Source organism: Typopeltis vanoorti, chromosome 13 (genome assembly GCF_054136105.1).
Source record: "Typopeltis vanoorti isolate ZY-2024b chromosome 13, IOZ_Tvanoo_1.0, whole genome shotgun sequence".
Classification (NCBI taxonomy): domain Eukaryota; kingdom Metazoa; phylum Arthropoda; class Arachnida; order Uropygi; family Thelyphonidae; genus Typopeltis; species Typopeltis vanoorti.
This window is the reverse complement of record NC_143561.1, coordinates 45,376,711-45,401,828: the sequence shown is the minus strand read 5'-3', so window position 1 is coordinate 45,401,828 and position 25,118 is coordinate 45,376,711. Positions and strand designations below refer to the sequence as shown.

The following is a 25,118-nucleotide window of genomic DNA, read 5'->3' as shown; positions in this document are numbered from 1 at the left end:
ATAATGAATATTTATTTCTGTTAAAATTACCAAAAATTATTTCAGTTAAATAAGTAATGCTATATTTTTTGTTTCTTACATATAAAATAGATATTTATTATAATATTTAGAATTATATCTTATAAATAATAGAATTTAATATAAGTCGTTATAAACTTTTGATGTTATTTTTATAAATGTTTAAGTATTTTAAATATTTAGTAAAAGTCAAATACACCTTTATTTATTTTATATTAAATAAATATAAAATTTTTAGTAATTTAGTTTTAAACTTAGGTAAAAGATTACTTTTTTTCGCCTCTAAACTCCGCCATCAAAAGTGTCATTTACCGAACAAATTTTAGTATTTTAATTTATTTTAGCATATAGTAATATATATATATATATATATATATATATATATATATATATATATATATATATTAGCATATATATATATATATATATATATATTAGCATATAGTATATATAGTATATATGTAGTCCTAAATTCTTGATGACTGGTAGCCATTCTCCATCTCTCAGATTTCAATATATAGTATATATGTAGTCCTAAATTCTTGATGACTGGTAGCCATTCTCCATCTCTCAGATTTCAATAAACGCATGCGAAACGGCAATTCCCGTTACATCGTGGCCTATGACTTTTATATTTTGAAATTCAGGATCTCAAACTGCAGTTTCCGAAGCATAATAAAAACCTTGTTCTTGCTAAAGACTGACTAACACGGAAACTCGGAGAAGAAAAATTTCCTCTAGTCGACGACTTGAATTTAATCTATAACGTTCTTTCGTCGGTAAGCGTAGTTTAGGCGATAATATTTATTTTCCTAAAAACATTATGCAAATAACTATTTTAGAAATTATTATAGCTTCCCATCAAACTATTAGTTACCATGGTAACTGCTCAACCCACACAACACAGATAACATATTTAATGTTCCTATTTTCACACGTACAAACACAGTTATTTTAACGAAAGATCTTTAACAGTTACTAGTATTTATTTATATCTACGATATCTGAAATATCGTTTTCATTATGACCATAAAGCTACAGTCTTTTAAATTTGACCATAAAGGGCTCCATGAAAAATTTTAACTTACACAACGTTACGCCTAGTAGCAAAATCATTCCAGATCGACGAGTCACGCATCTGTCACCATAGTATGGCAAAACACGCCGTTTTTTTTCAACCTCCAGGTCATACCGATGTGTGAGTACTAGACGATATATGAAATTTATGAAGCTCTCGTCTTATATTAGCTTTTGCGAAGCTATAATAAAAACGTCGAAGAGAACAAAAGCACGGTCATAATTCTAGAAGTATCCTTCTTAAGTCACTGGCCTTTGTCATAAAATTTTTCATGTAGAAACATCCAAGATAAAATGAATATACTTTTTTTTTTTTTTTCAATTGTGGCTTGATTTTTAATGAGGGAAATCTCGTTAGCGACAGTTTCGTACTCATAAAATGTTTTCCATTATTATTTTATGTCTTTTTTTTTTTCAGAGGTGGCTTTCGATAGATATTTACATCATTTTCAGGGTTGCAGTTTATTGTTTACATCACAAAGTTAGATAAAAAAAAATCTGCCGTTTTTGCAAATCACACATTTCAAAATCCGAAAACAGCAAACTCCCTGAGTTAAACTTCATCGGCAAGAAAGTAAAGCAGACTGCAATGGCAACGATCAGCAGACTAATGAAACGATACTACCACATCTAAGACGAATCCTAAGAAGAAACTATTTTTTTTTTATTATTATTATTATTTGATTTATCAGGTTTAATGGTATATTGAAAACAGATTTGATTAGAAGGCCATCAATTATTTTTAGCTTCTCATTTCATCCGTGGATTAAACGATGTGCGCACGATTTTCAGTTTCAACTAATTAACTAATTCAGTTTCAACTAATAAAAAGTGATTCTGGATGTTACAAAACTAATTAAAAATAAGGGAGCATATAAGGAAAGAAAATGCTTTTTTTTGTCTACGAAAGTAATCAAAGATTTGCGTTATTACCCCCATCATTTATAATTAAGGAAAATGGTTTGTAATTCATGCGGTCCAAAATGTATTATGATATGCTTTAAAAGCTATCAATAAGTCATATTTTTTGTTGCCATCAATTTTCTTGTTATTGAAATTGTTTCTTAAGCATACCGTTAGATGGCTCCCTGTTATTTGAAATTAACAACGTTTGTGAATTTTTTTCTTTTTCTTTTTTTTTGTCACATTTAATTTAGCTAATTGTTTGAAAGAAGAGCGTACAAATTCTTATATTGTTCCGCTTTTATGGATAGGCGCATCTTTTTAGATGATTTAAATACAATAAAATCAAATAGCAAGGAATTGGTATTGTAACCAGGAAATGAAAAACGAAGAAAAGGCTTTACGATTCATCACAACAATGAGTTAAAAGAAACAGGAAGTTGGGAGATTTGGATCAGAAAAAAAAAAAAAAAAAACATTCGCTTTGCTAACGATTGACTGCATTAAGCTAAAAGGACACATTCTTCTTTTTAAAAAGAAAAAGCGGAAAATAATTACTTTAAAAATTATTTAAATTTCGATTGGAATATACGTGGGCTGTTCAATAAGTAATAAGACTAATTTTACTGTGGCGAAACCACTCATCACAATATTAATTTCTGTGGAATAAAGAAATGTTGCTGTCTGTATTAACAAAAGAGGTTGATAGATGGCGTATACGGGCTGATGTGCCAGAGTGTCACGTGACTAAACGCAAGTGCTCATCGGCGCGCCTACGAGGCGCGACCAGTCTTCGAAATGGAAGCGTCCTTGGAACAGCGTTATGCGATTAAATTTTGTGTGCGTTTGCAAAAATCGGCATCGGACACTTTTAACATGATACGCGAAGATTTCCACGATGAAGCAATGTCGAGGGCAAGTGTTTTTCGCTGGCATAAAACTTTTAAGGAAGGAAGGCAAAATGTGGAAGATCTTGAACGTGAGGGAAGACCTTCAACGTCCATCACAGAGACAATGATCAACACAGCAGCGATTATCATCAAGCACGTCAAAAGGAATTGCTGAAGAATGGCTTCTTATTGCACCACGTTAATGCAAGGCCACATATTGCTGGTTGTGTAGTGGACGTTTTGCAGAAGAACAACACAGATATCCTACCACACCCTCCATACAGTCCTGATCTCGCCCCGTGCGATTTCTGGCTGTTTCCTCAGCTCAAGAAACCACTAAGAGGCCGCCATTTCGAAAGCAACAAAGCATGTGTAAATGCTGCGGAGGCGATTTTGAAAGAACTCTCAAAAAACGGACTCTCACATGTGTTTAAGAAGTGGACGCAACGTTGGGACAAATGCATCGCGTCTCGCGGTAGTTACTTCGAAAAAGACCATGTAAATGATGACGATTAAAGGTAATATGTTTTCTGTATAAATATAGTCTTATAACTAATTGAACAGCCTACATATTATAGAAATATGTTGTTATTGTCCTACTTGGACAATCTCCACTCGAGAAACCAGATTATCTGTCTCTAACACCGTAATATAATTTGATAAATAAAATTATATCAGTCCATTATTATGCTAAACAATAAATATATAGATATATCCCCCTGTGATGGCCGGGATAAGAATAGCTCCACTGCAGCCCATGCATGTCGTACGAGGTGTTATAATTGGGTACCCTGGGAGAGTAATGGATGGTAATGTTGTATCCAATGAATTTCCAACTGAGGCTCGGCTATTGCTGTTACCCTCCTGCCATGATCAGAGCTTTATATAGCTCAATAACATCCTATCTTTACATTGTCCTCTACAGATAACGGGGAATATGAAAAGCATTCTTGCTTCGCCCATCTAGCAAATAAATAAATATATATATATATATATAATCAAATAATTGAAGTCACTTTATTTTGGGTTGTGTTATATATTTAGTTGAAAAAAAAGTGCTAACGTCACAACACAGAGTTATTTTTAAATAGCTAATGGAATTTTTTCATTAATTTAATTTCTGTCGGTGCCTAGGTTTCTGTCTTCAAATGGCAGTTTGCTCATATGTCAGTTATGTAGAAGCTTCGATTGGCTCTTCCGTAGTGGTTATTATACTTATATGTTATGTAGTTTGTTGATATTTGTAGTCATCAAATGAACAAAGAATCATAAATTTTCAAGAGAATAAGTTCAATGACAACCCGTTATCATTGAACTTGTTATCTGATATGTTGTTCTGGTTACTCTATAGGTTGGACTGCAGTAATGTTTTAGCACGACTGTGTAGAGTGGCATAAGTGTTTCACTTTAAATATTTTCTGTTCTGTCCGGGCTGCTTTGTTCCCAGAATATCAGTTTTACCATTTTCTTTTGTAATGATTGCAATCTGTTAAGTTTGTAGTCTGCGCTTAGGGGAAGATGGCTAATATCGGGTGTGTATATATTAAACAGAGTAGGAGATAGAATAGTTCATTCTCCTCCTCCTCCTCCTCCTATTACTACTACTAATAATAATAGGAATAATATTTGTTATATTTCCGTGATTTATTCTCATTTGTTGTAAATGAAAATCAGATTTTGTCAACCAACCATTATTTGGTCTGATCAAAAATTGTTCTTATCCAAGTTTATCTTCCAATTTTTTCACTCTTTTCAGTATTATTTTTGCGTAAATCTCATGTGAACATTCTTTTACAGAACCTTTTTTATTTCTTTTTTTTTTTTCAATATCCTTCGGTACATTTTGCCATAGTCGTGATATTTTATCTTTTCTATTTCTGTTCAAGTGTTACCATGAACTCTACGGTAGAAGATCAATTCGGTGATCACTGTTGTCTGTATCAGCATCCCAATGCTACCTGCCATAAAGCAAGGACTGTGAGGAAATGGTTTGTGGACAATAACGTTCCAGAAATGGACTGGTCGGCCCAGAGTCCTGACCTGAATCCCACAGAACACTTTTGAGATGAATTAGAACGCCGGCTTCGCTCCAGATCCCAACGACCCGCATCACAAACTGCTCTGGCTAGAGTTCTTCAGGAAGAATGGGCTGCCATTTCTCCAGAGACGTTCCGACACCTAATAGAAAGTCTCCCCAGCAGAGTTAGAGCTGTCATAGAAGCAAAGGATGGACCCACCACGTATTAATGTCCACTACTGGAAAGTGTGTCACAGGGAAAAAATCTGATTACAGTTTCCAGTAAGTGTCCGGATACTTTTGATCAGACAGTGTAGTACCTAGATAAAAGAGGTAATAATAATAAGAAGAGTCATGCTAATATAGCAAATTAAGAAAGATAACAAAACAAGATAATAAAATAACGAATTCTTTCTGTTAAATTAGGGTTTCCGTTGAATCATATGAAAGTGTTTTTTTCTTTGTTTTCTTTTTACCTGGAAACTTGGGTTTTTAACTTTCAACACACACACACACACACACACACACACACACACACACACACACACACACACACACACACACACACACACACACACACACACACAATCAAATACGTCAGCTTGAAACCTCTCCATCCCTCTAACGCTTGACACAAAATACAGTCCAGGGTGCGATGGGGATTCATCTTTGTCCTCGTTATCAGTTTCAGGCAGCTCTCAGAATCCCCCCCCCACTACCCTTTCGACCTAATTAGCGATTGGTGTGAAATATAATTAGCCAGTGGGCTGCAGATAAAAGGAGAAGACTGACTGGTCACGTGACGGGTTGCATACACACACATGATGAGAAAATTAATGTTTATAGTAAAAGAATGTTGCCAGCAGTTCAATAACCCTCCACAAGTTGAGAGGAAGTAATCTCGGAGGTGTTTGTGATTAATTCTGAATGGGTCAACTCTCCATAATTTAATTCTGCTAAATCAAATGATTACAAATAAGCCCGATAATAATAATCAATTTAAAGGCGTTTATGAAGTTCACAGAAATCTAAAAGTAATTTGGCCATAAAATGAACAACGTCATCAGTTAGGCAAAACGCTATACGAATATTACATTTTCCCGTGTTTGGTAATAATAAACATTTAGTTTTCTTCTTACTTATTAAAATCCTGTTGCATCTGTGTTAAATCATAGCTTTTGAAATTCTTAATCAATCCCTTCTTGATAGCATTGAAACAAAGAAGAGATGACGTCATTCCTTCAATAACACTATACGATTATCCTTTTCCAGTCAGAAATCGAGTAATCAAAATGTTTATTTATGTTGCCTAATGTTGCTGTATGTAATGTCAGGCCTAGGGTGGTTGTGGTCTCATAAAGGGCGATGGAATGTGTTTTTCACGTAAATACTTTTACAGACACCTATGCCCAAAACACCCGCAGCCTGTTGGTTGGAGAGAGAGAGAGAGAGAGAGAGAGAGATGCTAGCCACTCCGACAACAGGCCGACATTTATTTATTATTATTAATTATATTAATAATAATAAATAATAATTATATATAACAATTCCAAAAAGTTTTAAATGCCACTGTTAAGTGTCTTAATATGGTAAGTGATTTTAGTCGATATACCGGCTTGTCAAGTGCTACTTCCACGTGATATGTTTTTGACTTTCGGTGTCCTTGTAAATATTTCTTAATTATACGAATTGCTCACTAAGAGATGAAATGTAGGCAGTGGACGTGAACTAAGTCCTTTCATTTCTTGAATAGAGGGATTTTTGTGATGTATCGGATTTTATGTGCCTCTTTATTTAGTGAAAAAACTTATCTTCTTGATAAGTTTTTTCTTCTATTTCTCTGTGCGAAGTTTGTCGTGGAGACGAGGAGTTTAATGACAGCGCGAAACATATGTTAAATGAGGGGTCATCCCCCATCATGTTCTTTTTGTTGCTGACAGACAGAGACAATGCTGTCTCTACATGTATCTGGCCGCCTTCCAGAATTGTGAGAATATTTATATGATTATTAGTGAGTCGTAGACTTTTGGATAACAGACAGATAAGGAATGGAAGGAAATTATTGATACTTATAATGTTCATGCTTAAGAACAATCAAGTATAAAATCACTAGTGAACGTACATACTTCTTGCTTTCTATTTCTTCGCAAGCCGAAGTAATTTTTAGATGTAATTAATTAGGCCAATTTTGTTTTATTAATTTCCTTGTACTGTCGAATGTTAGAATGTTATACGTCCTACCGGACGTATAACATTCTAGCATTCGACAGTACAAGGAAATAGACCAATATCTAAATCTAAAAAAAGCTTTCATGGAATTATTATTTTTTTTCCCCTTAGCTACCATTTGTATACAAAAAATAAAATGGTGTATTAAATTATTTTAAATAAACCCAAAAATTTTAGAAAATAATAAATAATTTTTTAAAGATTTTATATTATATTATTATATACATAAAATTCTTAATAAATTTAAGAAAAATAATTATTTTACATTATTACATTATCCTGTTAAATGATTTAATTATCAGAAGAATGATAAAAAATGTTATCAAGGGCGGGGAGAAATTATGATATTTCTTTATTAATTTTTATCATTAATTTCTTATAAACAACTAATTCAGGAAATAATATAAAAATGATGTGAAAAAGGAACCTTGAAGCATTTTACAGTATTTTGTAGTTCGTTTGCAATGGCATTAAGAAAAGCTATTTTGAGACAAAAACTTCATTTTGACGTTAATTTTCAGCAAAGATTTACTTTGAAGTAAACGAAAAAAATTCGAAGAAAGATTAAATCACCTGAACAAAATAGATAACTAGGAAATGAGAAACTAATAAATTAAAATTGTTTTTCATTTGTGAATAATTTAGCACTGTATTTTAAATATTTATAAAACGAAATATATAGAAATGGACAGCAGTTTGTATAAGTTCTGTATGTTTGATTGTACAAAACAAGAAAGTAATCTATTTTATATATATATATATATATATATCAGGTTGTGCCTTGCTTTTATTAAACGAGATATCTCAACTCCAGAATTAAAATTAATTAAAGCATCTATTATTAGCAATTCACGCATTTAAATAGATCTCTTTCTGATTGGTCATTTTCTGAGATGCGCGAAAGCAAACTTTGTTTCATTATTTACCTTGCTCTCCATTGGCTGCTTTACTTCATTGTGCTCCAGATATTTGACAACATTCATTTACAAAGGCTTGGGACAGTTTATTATTATTTTTTTTTAAATTTATATTTCTTCAGTTCTTGAAAGACTACAGGAAATTTCCAGCTGGACTTTTTGCTTCATTCAAATGTGTTTATTCTTCATGGCAGATCTTCCTGTCTTTTCAAGCGATATCAACGTGCATTTCACAAATTTTTGGTCGTTTGGAAAATTCAATTTTCACATCCACCGAACACGTGCTAAAACAGAAATGCTTCAGAATTTTATATTCGTCTCTTTGGATGTTGTTGGTTTCTCCCTACTGCAATAGACTTTTAAAATGCGAACGTAACATAAACGTGATTTATACACAGCTTGAAATATTTTGCATATTTCAAGTGTCGCATAAATTTTGCATATTTTACATCGTAACTCGACCATCACTCGATTCATTTTCCGTTCCTAGCTGTAGTTTCTTGCTACTCATTCTTTGTTTTTTTTTAAGTTGCCAAAAAGAGCCTTCTTTGCATTTATTGTGTATTTTTATTAAACTTCCTTCAAAGTGCTTAGAGTTTGAAGGACGTTTATAGGTTTTTGGGCAGCAAACTTCTTTTCTGGCTTTTGGCCATAAATGTAGCTTAATATTCAGCGGAATTGTAAAACGTTATTTGACAAATAACGTTTTACAATTCCGAACGTTTTACAAACATTTACAAATAGTGATTAATAGTGCTCAACTCAGATAAATAAGTCATATCAGATAAGCCAATGAAATAACAGATAAGTTGCAATGAAAAACGAAAATTCGGAGAACAAATATCTCATCATACTCATTTATTCCAACTATGTAAAGAACTTAAATTCCTAAAGAATAAAACTGGACGTTTAAAGATATTTTTCTATCTTTCGATATGGAGAAATCTCCAAAAATCGTAATGAAAATAAAAAAAACTTAACAAATTTTAATTTCAATTTATAAAAACAATTTGAATAACAGATAATATGACATAATTATAAAATATACATTTAAATATTATAAATATTTAAATGTGGAACTCAAATATTGATACGAAGGCATATTAGTAATAACAGAATAATTCCTACTGGACTGTATCGAGTGTTTTATTTGTGAATGTTACAACAATTACTGTTGATTTCATTCGTGTGAATAATAATTTCATATTCTCTGGTTGTAAACAATCGATTCATAATGCGATTTGCATCCATTATTTAAATATCAGTAGGTCGAAGCTTTTTAGAATATTCTGATATTATATTAAAGTTTCTGATAATCTCATTAATGTGTTTATCAGATAATACTAATAGTGTATTTGAACGTGTAATCGTATTATAACTCGTCATGATTTAACTATGTGATGGAACTAGTTATAACTAAAATGCATGACAACTATATATAAAGATATATTTCGGTGATTACACCACATTTTTTTATTATTCCGTTATACAACATACTGAAATAATAATTCCCGACAAGTTTCGTAAATCGTAGGATTTACATCTTCAGGGGTAAATAGTATAACTTAAAGTTTAAACTAGAGAATTAATAAGTACAAATCATAACCGTCTGGCTATTCATAAACTCAAATAACAGAATGCAGATAAAAAACTTTATTGACGTTGAACAATACTCGACGATGTCACGTGTTCTTGTTCTCGTTCATACAGTCCGAGCTCAGATTGAGGTAGATTGATTTTTTTATTAGAGCTGACCACACTTGATGGAGAATTAAACCTTGATTTTTATTGCATTGGGTTGGGTTTTTTAGCATATTAGCAGCTTCTTTAAATATTCTTAAATAACTGTTGTTTTCTATGTATGACATCGTCGTTTTTTGCCAGAGTACATCGTGTCCAGTGGAAGTGGTATGGAAAGCAAGACCCGTTTTTTGTTCTCTTTTGTATTGTACGTCTTTTTGGTGTTCAGCCATGCGTATTTCTCCAGATCTTCCTGTCTGTCCTACGTAGCAAAATCCCGCAAGAGCAATGGATTTTGTAGACTCCTGGTTTTTTAAGAGGATGATGAGGTGGTTTTGGTGGATGTAGGAATCTTGAGATTTTTTCCATAGGAAGGAAGGCTACTTTTACGTTGTGTTTGTTCATTAATTTGGCTAGCTTATCTGTAACATTGTTGATATAAGGAAGCGAGATTGCGTTTTTGTAATCCTGTTTAATTGTGTTGTTAGATGGAGGCATTTTAAGGATTCTCTTGATGGTTTTTGTTTCATATCCATTCTGTTGGAGGATTTGTGTTAAGTATTTTAGTTCTACGTCCTGAGACAAGAAATTTTGAATCTCCTAGAAGACCTCTTCCCTCCGGACATCTTGAATCTTTTTAAACATTGTATAAACAATACTTTTTTTCACCTATAAAGATAGAATCTGGTAACAAAAAGAAGGATTTGCCATGGGTTCATCATTATCACCGGTATTAGCAAACCTATTTATGGAAAAATTTGAAAACAATTCTCTTAAGAATTACCATAAAAAACCAAAAATATGGCTACGCTAAGTGGACGATATTTTCATCGTATTCAATGGAACAACAGATGAACTTATCAATTTCAAAGATTATCTCAACAATTTGCACAACACCATAAAATTCACTTTAGAACAAGAAAAAAAAAAAAAAAAAAAAAAACTTCCTTTTCTGGATATTCTATTATTTCAATGTTTTATATAACTGAATCGTAAAAAAATGTGGTGTAATCACCGAAATATATCTTTTGAACCAATTAGCCATAGAAGTCTACGCCTGCAACTATATATAAGTTTAGTTTACGATGTAAATACTCATTATAGAGAGTAACAGGATAAATGTTTGGGTATCCGAGTACACATACTGGCCACTGAATTAAAAACCTTTCTGAAGATGTAAGTAAACTTCACTTACCCAGCATTATGCAAAATATTTGGTCACGTGCATCATCATAGGCAACTATTGAAGAATGCTGATGGTCGATAATCGTCAACAGTGTCGATCACAATCGGGAAAACAAAGGATCTTTTGCAATTCGATAAAGGGCTTATTGGGTATTCGTCTGTCTGGAGCCACAATTTTGAAAACAGCTGAGAACTGCTTTTAAAAATGTGAGATATCAGTGGGTGTTTAATCAGTGGAAAAATAACCTCCGTGGAAGCAATGAGCAATGAAGCCAGCTTACCGAATTGAATCTAAGAAACACAAATAAGTTGTTAGGATTAGTAATATCGCTTCTTAACTAGTGAGACCGGGAAATGCGCTTAACCTAGATGATAGCAAAAGGAGAAGACAGACTGTTTACTTACTTCCAAGAAAATAGGAATAAAAGAGTGTTGCATACTTCATTTGGGAATGGTAGATTTATTAGTTATTTATAAAACTTGGAGATAGTCTTCAGAGAGAGATAAACCATGGAATCAGTAAATCTGCCTAATAATACGAAGCACATGAAAAGAATAGCATAAACGAATACATTGCTGATTACGTTAAAATAATGAGTAATAGATATCGAAGTGATTTTAACTCAGTCTAGCTCTGGATTGGCTTGTGAGTTACAGATTATTGATGTACCAAACTTAATCATGCATTCTGACAACCCCATTTTCACGAATAACGTATCAGTAATTCCGTGTAGAGTATTCTAGACGATAATAGTGTCCAGCTGTTGTAGAAATAATCGCCTTTTCTGTTCGGTTCAACACGTGGCCCTAATGTATAGAAAGTTTCATTCTCACTATCCATCCATCAACGATTTCTCATTAACCATCCTTTAATGTGCACATTATTAAGACTGTCTAATCTTATTAAGCGAAAGAAAGAAACGTGCATTGCACTTAACCCCCCACCTCTCTAAACTTTACCCCCAAACGCAGAATCATTAAACACAGAGCTGGGCACTCCCAACTAATTAAAGAAACCAAATATGATGTTATGCACAGATATATTATTGTTTATATTGCTTATGCGTACAAGTGCACGAGATACTCGAGAATTGAAATTGCTAAACGTGGTCATTCGAAAGTTTTATCTTAGAAGCTGATTATTTTATTTATTTTTTTAAAAGCTCTTGTTTATCTTGCGATTTCGCTAAAGGCAATGGAAAATGCAATGAACTTTTTTGTTTCTCTGATCGTACCAAATGGGACAGGCACCATGCAGAGAATTCAGTTAAGCAACTGTTTCTTTTTGACCACATAATTCCGCATTATTAATCTTATTTCCTGCTTCCATGAACTTATTTTAGTAGGAAATTCCACTCTGCGGTTTTAATATTTTCACATACGGTAATAATTTTTTTTTTATTTGGAAGGATGACTTTTAAGATTCCCAGCGATTCTTACTTATTGTAAGACTCTCCTTACTGACAATTTCTTCGTGATTTCTTTTTTTTTTGTCAATATTGAATTGAAGCAAATTTGAAAATTTGAACTGCAAATTGAAGCAATTTTTATGACGTTACCGCCTCATAACGTGTTATTTTCTTTTCTTTATTCCAGAAGCCTGCACGCAATGTTGGGCCCGTTTAAGATACCCAGTACACTAAGGATAATGATAACTGCTTCTCGTGAAAGGTTAAAATGTTGCCAGGCTTGTGTTCTTTATACGGGATTTGATGGCCATGGATCTCTAAGGATGACTTGATTTTGGCGAAGTTAGTTGTGAGTACTACAAGCCAAGAAAAACTTCTTAAGGAATCCGTAACAGTAGATTTGTCATACAGAATTTTTTAAAACAAACATCATAATTAGTTTATAAAAAAAAAATTTCATATAAATAAATGTATATAAAACTCTATAATAAATTTTATGAATAAATTAAGCTGAAAGCTATCATAATACCAATGCACCTAAAATATATTAGTATAATAAAGATATTTATTTCTATAACCTCTCCAAATATCTCGCGGGGTTTCTACGAAACCTTTCTGGAATTTCCTGTATACGTACATATTAAAAACTCTGCAGATTTTGTTTCTAAAATAAAATCAAGGATATCAAACTTAAAAAAACAGATTTAATGGCCAGTTTCGTATTGTTTCTCTTTTTACAAATGTACCTGCTCAAGAAGTCCTCGATCTTCTCAAGAACAAATTATCAAAAAACTCTTTGCTTTACTCTCCCATTGCATAAAGTCAGGATACTTCAAATATGACAATAGGATCTACTTACAAATCTCAGATCTGGCCATGGGCAGCCCGCTCTCTCCGATTCTCGCAGATATATTTCTGAACGATTTTGAATAAAAACCTATTAACTCCTTCCATCTTAAACCAAAATTCTGGTATCGCTATATTGATGATATTTTCCTTATCTGGGAAGATGGTGTAAATAACCTCAATTTTTTAGACCACCTAAATAAGAGCTATGGAAAAATCTCTTTCACCTTCGAACTGGAATCCGATGACTGCCTCCCCTTTTTAGACCTGAAACTTACCAGATGTGCTGAGAGTATTAACATCTCAATTTTTAGAAAGCCTACTCATACTGACAGATACCTTCATGCTTCCTCCCATCTATCCCCCACAAAAATTTGGTATTATTTCCACTTTAGCTCACCGAGCCAAATCATTACTTACAGAAGAAACAGAAATTGAAAATGAACTCTCTTTTCTTAAAACAAACTTTTATTAATAATGATTTCTCTCCTAAGAAAATTGACAAATTTCTTTCCCCCAGTCACTCAACTACTTCTAAAGATCCCTCTTCCCCAAGAGCCTTCATCTCTTTGCCTTACATCAGCTCTATTTCACCAAAACTGTCAAAGATTCTCAAGAAGTTTAACTTCAAAACTTGCTTCACTACGCTTCCAGAACTTCGTTCAATACTTAGCAAACCTAAAGAGAAACATCTTCCCACTCAGTTTCCAGGAGTGTACAAGATTTTATGTGATTGTGGAAAGCCATACTATGGCCAGACTGCTAAATTCATCCTTCTACGTTTGGAAGAACATCGTCGAGACATCTCATATAACAGGACAATAGCTAGCGCTCTCTCTAGCGACGTTCTCTTTTCAGCTAACTCAGACGAAGACCGCCAACACATTGTGAACTGGACTCAAACTTCTAACATCCATGTGTGCTGTGATGAACTTGAGAGAAAGATTATCGAATGTAGGGAAATTTCTCTAGATTCCTCTCATATCAACAACAGCCTGAGTTTTAATCTCTCTGACGCACACGTTGCCTCTGTTCAGTACTGGCGCACTCGCGACAGCGCGTAATATACGTTTGTTTGGAACCGAAACTCGCATTATGTTTTCAAACACGCTGCTGTCTTTTTGTACTTGTTCTGTTATTACAATTTTAAGTCTCTGTAATTCTTTATATACTTCTTTGATTGAGATACCTGAAGATGTCGATCAATTCAACGAAACTAGTAAACTAGTAGTATTTTTTTAAATATACCATGTCATCTTTTTATCTCTCGGTTACAGTCATTAAAGCTTTTTGAATAATATTCCAACCGAGTAAAAATGAATTCTGAAAAAAAAAAAAAAAAAAAAAAAAAATATATATATATATATATATATGTAATGAATGTTTCGCTGATAAAGGATGTTTTGAGTTTCAAAATTAAAATGATTAGACTAATAGTTCCTGATACTCCTTAACATGTTTAAAAATATTATAATCGTGTCACCTGTGTGCTATCAGGAGGTGTTAGCATTCTTTATATATATTTAACTTCATACACAGGCTTATGGATTTATAGTTTAGAAAAAAAAAAAAAAAAAAAAAAAAAAAAAAAAATATATATATATATATATATATATATATAGTTTAGAAATTAGCTTTAAAACAGGATTAACTTCTTGTGAATCTGAAATTGAATAACTACCTAAAGAAACCAGAAATGTAGCTCCTACACGTTCAAAAACACTAATCCACAATGCATTATACGGAAACATCTCAACATATACTATGACATGTATTGTGCACATACTGTAGGCTGCACTGAATAATATCATTATGTAAATGATAAAGCTAATTTTGTGGGAGCAAGAGATTACATCAACTTTATTCGCATCACAATGAACAGAACATAATATGTTAAAGGAAAAAAAAAAAAAAAAAACTGAGCATTTCATAGAGGTATGCTAATATCCTCCGTCTCCAGACGTATCTCCACTGCTCGTGTACGATGTACGTGGTATTGTCATCCATAAAAATGAATTCTTTGCTTACAATACCACGGAACAATTGAACATGACGATGAAGAACTTCGTTGCAATATCGTTCACCAGTCATAGTCCCTTTTTGCAGTATTTGTAGCTCAGTGCATCCATTAACCTCAGTACCGCCGTATCTATCCTTTTCAAGAACATGCTCGCGATGGTAAGTACGAGAAGTACCATTTTCACGCCAGTTCAAATATGTCTAGAATCTTAGTAAAAACTATAACGACTATTATCTGTGAAGAGTACATTATCCCACTGGTGTCGAGTCAAATTTATATGGATAAAACGTTACCGAAAACGTGGTCTACAATGAGGTGTAGATAAAGGGACGCAGACTACAGGCCTCTAGGAGTATAGGCCTATCTGTCGCAGACAACCTGCCACAGTTTGTCGTGATATCCACGTACCTGTGCTTATATGGAGCTGAGCCTGAATACAACGCCATGTAAGATACAACCTCTCTGTAAATATTAGTAATCCTGCAGCCTTTTTCAAGCTTTGCCGTAATTCTTCCCCGATTGAGATCATCTAGATCAGGCGTGGCCAACTTCATTCTATACGAGGGCCAATATATGATGAGTGGTAGCGTCACGGGCCGCACACTTTTAGACAGAACTTAAATGAAAATAAACTCTGGATTTTTTCAAATAAACATTCAATACATGTATTGAATTACTATATTTGTTAAATCATTTTACTACTGGAAGAACAATATAAAATACTTTATTGATTTAAATATAAGTTGTTAAATTAAATTTAATTAGATATTTCTGTTTTTTTTTACATGTAACAGAACTTAATGAGAACATTGTGGGCGTTCATGTGCGGCAATAAGCTCATCAAAGTCGATTTTCAACAATGATAACGATATTCGTAACAAATGCTGAAGGTGGTCATCAGTCAGTCGGCTTCTTTGTAACGATTTAACTGCCCTCATAGTTGAGAAAATGCATTCACATATGTACTTCCAAACACAGAAGATGCAATTCTCAAGCTGAAATCACTCAATGCAGGAAATGTTTCCCTTGGTACTAGTTTCTACAAGTCAATGACGATCTTCACCCTTGACTGGAAAATGGGGTCACTTTGAAGGTCACACAACTCCAATCGAATAGTGTCATGCTACTCTGAAATGTCGCATTTCATTGGGTTGTTAAATAATGTCAGTTGTGGCCGTATGTCACTGAAGTCAGAAAATCGCTTACTCAATTGCTCCAAAGGTTGGTCTAACATTGCCACAGAAAACTTGAAGTCAATGTCATGGCTCTCCTCCACTCCCTGTAGGAAGGGAAATATACCAAGTTTCCTCTGACTAGGGTGAATTTAAAAACCTCCAGTCGACTTATGAACCCATCTGTGTGTCCAACTAAATCTGAGATTGTTTGGTTACATCCCTGTAATTTCACGTTGAGCTCATTCATGTGGTGTGTGATGTCTGTTAGAAAGTTAAAATGAGGATCACATAGTTTATTGATTAGTTCTTTGTTTGTCTTCTCGTGTTCCTCTAAAAAGTGTTTAATTTCCTTTCTCAAAGCAAAAAACTGTTTCAAACAGTTCCCTCTGCTTAGCCAACGTACTGTGTGCAACACTAAATCATATTCTGCCTCCATTTCTGTTAGAAAAGAAAGAAACTTGCGGTGTGTCAAAGCCCGATTTATGCCCTTAATTAGATTCACATACTTCATTACAGTTTTCATAACGTCTTCTATCTCCAGAATTTTACCACACAGAGCTTCCTGATGTATAATGCAGTGCAATACAGGGCAATTAATTCCAGCCTTAATGAATCACATGTGGCATGTCCACATGTGATTCATTAACTAATGAATCACATGTGGACTTGCCACATGTGATTCATTAGTTAATGCCGTTTTAATCCTAGTTGTCTCTAATTGCACTATTTGTTGAGAAATATATTACACAGGCTATAAATGTCTCTGTACCTTATTCAAGGACATAATAAAACTACTTGTTTTATTATGTCACTGCAGTAAACAACAAAACAACTGTTTTGTTGTTTATCGCAGGCAGCGAGTTACTATCGCCCCGACTTTCGTTTAAATTAATTAAAGTTTAAATCAATTCTTTTTTTTCCCCTTAATAATGATTTCATGCACGTGCCATTTTCACAGAACAGTGTTTTACAAATTCACCATCAGATAATAATTTTTTTGCTTTTGCTATCTGTGCGCTTACAACAAACGATGTCAAGGGTGAGCTTTTTTGTATGATGTTGGTATAGTAAAAATAGATTACTGAGCACTAACCTTTCTCTTCAAATTACGTACAATTTTAATACATACTTGTCTAACGGATTCTTGGTATTTAGCGGCATGGTGCTGTATAGTGGCGTTTGAGGTTATATTCCTTGTGCACAGACAATACTTACAAACACGCAAGGCACTGTGGTTTGTTGTCGTTATTGTTTACAAACAGAAATTCATTTTCCCATTTCTCCTGAAATGACCTGTTTTCTTCTCAGATCTTGACGTTTCTACTCATAGTACACAAAGGCTGAAGTAACTGACCAGGGTACACATTTAACACACTGTTAAATGTGAAACTGAGTCTCTGAAATTGATCACTGTAACCAGAGCAAAGCAAGTGACTTTCAGCGATATATTACTGTGGAGCGCACAGAAATCTACCACGCTCACTACTACAACTCGCACACAGAAGCAGCAGATTTCATAAATTGAGTAATCTTTTTAACAATTTTGATTCCGTGTGGAGAATATAAATTGTTTCCATCATCAGAAATAATGAATATAACTAGTACATCAATCATAAAATCTGCGGTCGAAACTAACAGTTAAATTGATTATACATATAATTATAGTTTTTATCCGGCCGCGGGCCGCACAAAATCACGTTGCGGCCCGCGGGCCTGCTGTTGGCCACCTATGATCTAGATAATATTTTTGAGACATTAGAAGACATCCAAGTTTGTCAATTTATTCCTTCAGGAAAAGAGCTTCCTTCAGCACAATTTATTTAGCGCAGCCTTTTATACTATTCAGTGCTACTACATGATCCCTCGTGCACGATTCGAAAATCTGAATGTGTACACGCTTTCTATTAGAAATCATCAGTTTATAAACATTGCCAAGCGGATTCGCTTAAATTTGTTAATTTTTATAAATATTGTATATAAATATTATTGTCATACACAAACAAAATTTTTCAGGAAAACTAATTTTTAAGAAAAATATTTTGAAATATTTTTTAGGAAAAATAATTTTTTCCTAACCAACACCTAAATCTTTTAGAATCAATTTGTAATTAACCTTTTCATCCTTGGATCAATTTTTATCCCAAAGTTTCATATCATTTACGCACAACAGAAATAATAATACGAGAACATGCCTGCAGACTGCGTGATAATTTATTATTAGTTTCTTGTCCATGAACTCCGCCCAGAGAACCAACACCGCCATCAGAAGATTATTCGATCTGTAAATGTTCGGATCAGTAAAACTGCCGAATATATTATAGGTAAGTTTATTTTATTTCTCATCAATATAAGCTATAATGAGCTTTTTAGGGTCTCATTATTTCTCCTTTTTTGCGATCTACATTAAATTAAGCGAAATTATCTTTTCATAGTTTGTTTCACAAACAAGCGTTTAAACGAATATTATAATATTTTTAAATATTAGGAGAATCCCAAATTGAGGTGATCTAAAACATGATGGATTTGTACATGCTTTCATAGTAATAGCAATAGAGAAATAAAATATCCAGTGGTTTGTTTTCTTGTTATTGGTGAATTTCGTGTTTAGATTATGGTCAACAAAACAACTCAACAGATTGATTAATTCTAAATATATCTGTCCTTTTTTTTAATTTATTTGTTTACATGTCAGCATGTCTGATCTCTATCTGTCTCTCAAGTTATCTATTTCTTTCCTTTTTTTTCTCCCTGGAATGTTCCCCCTTCTCAGCTGATAAGACCTGGGTTCGAATCCCGTCTAACATGCTACCTAAGACTGGTGTGGTTGGCTGAGTGGATAGTATACTCGCTCAACAGGTTGTGGGTTCGAAATCATGAAACTGCTCTGATCGAGCTTGTATAGCCCCTTTATGAGGCTTGTCTTTTTTTTTGTTTTAAAAAAAAACGATTATTCAGACTACAGATAATAATACATGAAATCAGGACAAATTACTCGATGAATCTCACGGTTGACAAAAGTTTATCCAAGCGGCAGGTTAATCTTTAGAACCATTGACTCTCAAAAAGTTGCACAATTAGTTAAAAGATATCTGCTCATTTCGAAACAAATTTATAGCAGGCATTTTCAACAGTGTTACAAGTGATTTCTAGCGAAGTGTGTCATGTCTCGTGCTCAAGATTCTTGTGTAACACTTTAACAACATCACCATAGCAATTATTCTTGGACGTGAACTGTTGCAGTTAATTTACAAATAGGATTTATTTCGTTCGAGTTACAAGCATTCCATGTTGGCTATCAATCACTGCCCGTTGGAAGCAACGTTGCCTGATATTATAAGAACTTCAGAATACTCGGCGCCCGTTCATGCATTGGCGATAGGAAATGCTTCAGAATTGCAGACGAGATGCTCATGTTGCCGTTCCCTCTTCGAATGGTTATTGAGAACAACAGTGATTCTGTGGAAAAGTTATTACAAATCGGTGAATAGGTTGACAATATACCTGGAATATTATATAGATGGAAGTGTCGTAATTACAACGAAAAATGGACATCCATCTTGGACAAGAGATTGAAAAAAAATAGGAAGTCAGAACTAAAAGAGAGGAACAGAAATTATAGTTCAAATTGTACTTTGTAAATGGAAAAAGGATACGACTAAATATTATTTTGGTTCAGTACAGAAGTTTTCTGGTTTTCTTTCAATAAATTTAAGCAAACATTATAGAGTTAAAGTGAAAACAGAAGATTTTATTAAATGTTAAAGCAAAATATGAATTTAAATTTTATAATTTTAAAATCTAAATTCAAAATAATACACCAAAATGAAGATTGCATATAAAATATTCATGTAATCGTATATGGAATGCTTATGTGTTCATTTCCCCAGTGTGGTGGTCGCCGGGATAAGAATAGCTCCACTTCAGCCCATGTATGTCGTACGTGGCGACTAAAATGGGTACCCAGGGAGAGTAATAGATGGCAGTGCTGTAGAAAATCTCAAAATTTTCTTCACATGTTTCATGGCTCACTCTATTGAGTATTTCTTGCAATCTCCTCTCGCTTCTATCGTGTGACAATGAAGTTCTAACTGAGGTTCGGCTATTGCTGTTACCCTCCTGCCATGATCAGAGCTCATAGCTCAATAACACCCTATCTTTACATTGTCCTCTAAGATAGCGAGGAATATGAAAAGCATTCTTGCTTCGTCCATCTAGCCAAAATAAATAAATAAATAAATAAAAATTATGTGTTCATTGAGGTGAGAGGAATATTTCAGATGGTAATGTTATAACCAATGAAGTTTTAACTAAGGCTCGGCTGTTGCTGTTACCCTCCTGCCATGATTACAGCTTATAGCGCTATATTACCCAATTCATACCATTCATACATTTTTTTTCTACAGATAACGGGGAATATGAAATGCATACTTGCTTCACCCATCTAGCCAAAAAAAAAAGTGTTTACAGTGTCTGCTTTCTGAAAATTTAGAAAACGTTAAAGAAAATGATAATATTAAACTGTACAGATTTGTACTTTTGAAATAAAAAAAAAAAAAAATGAAGACGTGCATAGCAGAAATAAGTAATTATTCAAACCAATAATTTTGTACACCAAAAATTCAGACGTGAAGATGAATTACTCACTGCAAATTACCTGGTACAAAATGGTTCATTCACATTAGCTTTCATCTACAAGATTTGATCTGTAAACATGAGCGCAAGTATCGTTATTGTAAAGTGACGTCATCTTTCATCGATACTGTTTTCCGTATATATGACGTACTACGCCTTAATGGTCGCTCCAGGATAGAGTCTGCGGCTTTCAGGGCTTATCTCCTTTGTAACACAGTATCGAAAAGAAGAGAGGGGGGGGGAATTCAATAGTGAGAAACTGGGTAAAAAAAAAAATGCGCGAGATCTCAGAATGTGATGTATGGCTGGCTAGATCGACTGGCTGAGTCCGATGTTCTCAGATATTCTAAGAATGACATCTGCGGACCACAGATATCTCCGTGAATGATGCGAAAAGTTTTCTTGTGGTCATTATGAAGAGATAAAGAGGATAGCATGGGGGAAATAAATCTATTATGACAGTAGATATCTAGTGAAAATAATCTAGGTTTCTCTTCATCTGTCCACTGTTTGCAAAAGCAAAGAAAAGGTATCTCCACATTCATTGAATCAGTTTCGGTGTGAGGAAGGTCTGCTAGTCAGGAAAAATACAGCATATAAAAATTACTTGTGTGAACTATGTATTGACAACAGTTTAAATAACCTGCATCTTACTGAATTTTCTCAAGTAAAAGTTTAAAATATTTAAACTATTTTACTAGTAGATATAAACTATATCTTCTTGCCTAATTATGCTGAGTACGTTTAACATTTGCTGGAACACATTACGCAAGATAAAACTATCAGCGATGATCATTACCTTCTACGAGCATATTTTGTTCTTATCGTCATTATTGTTTTATTTATTTATTGCATTTAAACCTAATACAAGTTATAACTCATCTGCTAGCATATTAGCATCACATTTTCCAGCTTTGTCATTGCCGGCACAAATAACCCTTATCTATCTTTTACATTCATAGACAAAACAGGACATTGTATGGAATCGTGCGAATTGTGCGTACGACTTTTCCGAGTAGGCAGGGTTAAGACTCGAGTTTCTAGCAGAGCAAACCCTAATTACCTGCGCCAACGTTTGACTAATTTGAATCAGTTTGAAAAAAGGGTTAGGAAATATCATGAAGTTACTAACCGACTAGAGTCGAATCTCTAACATCTTTCTCCTCTCTATTTAGATCATGAAGTTACCATACGTACGCACCTATGCAATTATCTGTCATCTGAAATGTATTTCCTGTGGTACTTTCATTCCAGGTGTTTGTGTTTTTGTCATTACATTAATGCGGAGAATCACAATTTTGGCCAAGCGGATAACGTCTCTCGATTCAACTAACAGATACTGAGTTCGAGTGGCATCGATGTTTGTGAATGTTTTTAGGTGAAAGCTGATTTTCATCGGGTGTTGTGAGATTACCATGTGGCTTGTATGAGGCCGAAGTGGCGTGAAATAAATTCCAAATTTGGTATCTAGAGTAAGGTTTCCGAACTATTTAACCCATAAAAAAAAAAGAAATATTCTTAGTTAGACCCAAACCTCTTCATGATCCACATAAAGAGAATGTTCTGAAGAATTAATGCTGAAAAAAAAAGGGGGGGGAGAAAGAGCCAAAGTAGCCTCAGAATGATGTCAACGTCTTAAAACGTTCTTCACATGTTCCACTGCCACTCTATTGAGTATTTCTTGCAATTTCCTGTCGCTTCTATCGTGCAATAAAAGTAACTGAGCTGAGCTGTGAATGCTAACATCTTAAAGTAACCTGCTCTACAATAAAATGACTTCAATCGACAAAGTTCGAAGTTGGCCACCTTGTGGGGAGAAACAATTACCTTTTACGTTGGCCACAGTTTATGTTTTGCTATTCAGATTTCAGAATGGGACACATGCACACAAAGCTTTAAAGAAATCTCTCTCTTTTGAAATGGCTACCTATGCTCAAGAAACTGGGTGCCATTATTTTATATTTTATTGTCTTTGAAAATAATATTTTCAAAGACATTAAATTTTATTTTATCCTTTTTTTTTTTTTTTTTGCTCTTGTTATTATCTTTCTCTATCAAAGTAGAAACAAATATAAAGTGAAGATTTTGGAAAATCTCGTCTATAATTTCGACTTTTCTTGGGAAGTTTCGACTAGTATTTCAACAAGTACTCAATAATCATAAGTCATCGTCCTCATACACTGTCTTGAGAGCAAAGGGAATAATAATGTCTATCTTGAAAAACTATGCATCATGTAGTTGCTCTCATAGACATGCTCTTCCCACATCACGGATACAGCTGAATGGGAATCAACTTCAAGGGACATAAAATCGCTTCTACGTATCGCTGTGATTACCCGACTATACATAACGTAACTAAAGAAAGAAAGAAAGAAACTTTGTATACAGAACGTTAAAGCGTTATGGCCTTCAGCATTCTCATGGATTTAAGTCCTATAAATACAGCTGTATTAACACAAGGAATATTTTTCTTTATGAAGGTGATCTACTCTTAAACATCTCTTAAATGTATAGAAAAGTAGTTTCGAAGAAAGAAGAAATCTGCTGATGTGTGCGCTTTGAGCAATTGCAGGAAAATGATGATGATTCTTGTTGGTTTTGATATTGTAGCATCTGTTGCAGAACTGCTACCGTGAGACGAATCTCCACGGATAATGGACTGAATCATCTTCCTTCTCCTGAGTGACATACTGGACATGTAGTTGACGTTGCTGATCATGTAGCTCATCATTTCGTGGCAGAATAGTAGTAGTAGTAGTCACTCCGGATACATTCAAATACATCGCCATGGAACACTGGTGGATACAGTATGACATACCTTAGAAGGAAGTTCAATCCGAAGAAATATACCTTCATATATATATGAAGAACGAATATATATAAGACTGACAAAAGGTGACACTGGAGATCCTTCCAATAAGACTGAGACTCCCGGTTCAGTATCTTGCATTATACTTTGAGAAACTTGACTGGATGTGGAAATCCGTATAGAGCGAGGTAGTAATACTTCACCGTCTCCACTTAGCCCTAATTCTATGTTCTGGGATAGAATGTCGACTAGTAGAAATGAGCGTCTTATTTGTAATTGGAATTAACATCGGATCGTTGTGAGGACTGTCAGAAGATTCAGATAAACTATCTGTTGTCTCTATCACTGACTGAAAAAAACGGACGGAATTCGATGTTCGTTGCTTAGAAAGAAGATGTTAAGTGAAAGAGAAAAAAAGAAAGAAAAAGAAATAAGATAAACGATAAATAAAGAGAAAAGAAAAGAAGATTGAGTAGCATAAGCGAAAGTAATGACCAAAGAAAGAAAGATAGAACAGAGAGAGAGAGAGAGAGAGAGAGTAGCAAAACAAGGTACGAAGAGAGAGCGAAAAAGAGAGCGACTTGAGGCCAAAGCCGAAATGTAAGATAGAAAAAGGCAAGAAAAAAAGGAATGATAGAAAATCATGAATGCTAAAAAAAGAAAAGGAAACAAACGAGAAAGATAAATAGAGAGAGAGAGAGAGAGAGAGAGAGAGAGAGAGAGAGAGAGAGAGAGAGAGAGAGAGAGAGAGAGTAAATTCAGAAAAAAAGATGAACTTGAAAAGAAGGTAAACGAGCGAGAGAAAAAGAAAGAGAGAAAAAAGGGAGAGCGCTTGTGATTTTCTCGTTAATCGAAAGAGCTTCTTGGACTCAGCTTAAAATAACTTCCACTGCTTTTTAAAATATTTTTGTTCGTGGTTGTCTATGAAAAGAATTGATTCAACAATTCTTTTCATAGACATCCACGTAATTACCATTCCTGCATGGGAGGTAAACAAAGCACGCACTGCGTACCTGCAAGAGAAAGCAACATCTCATTTTAAATACGAACAAGCACTTACTTTCACTAGCGATTTTTATATTATTCTCGATAAAAGGGATTTGCAGCAACGATATGAGAACCGCAGAAGAATAAGAAATAACGAATCGGGATAATAAAAAAAAAGATGAAGAAAGTTCAAAAACTAAGAAAACATTTGGGCTATTCAAAAACAGGATCCTTGTTCACTTTTCCCATGCAGCCTTTCACGGC

General features: G+C 33.9%; 1 pseudogene across 1 annotated transcript in view; it reads left to right on the top strand.

Moving 5' to 3' along the window:
• The window catches only part of LOC150100113 (transient-receptor-potential-like protein pseudogene), a 72,987-nt pseudogene that overhangs the window by 31,553 nt on the left and 16,316 nt on the right, over positions 1-25,118 (top strand). The window contains exon 3 of the transcript XR_016549292.1: positions 12,573-12,734. The product of XR_016549292.1 is annotated as a transient-receptor-potential-like protein pseudogene (transcript). The remainder of the gene's footprint in view (positions 1-12,572; positions 12,735-25,118) is intronic.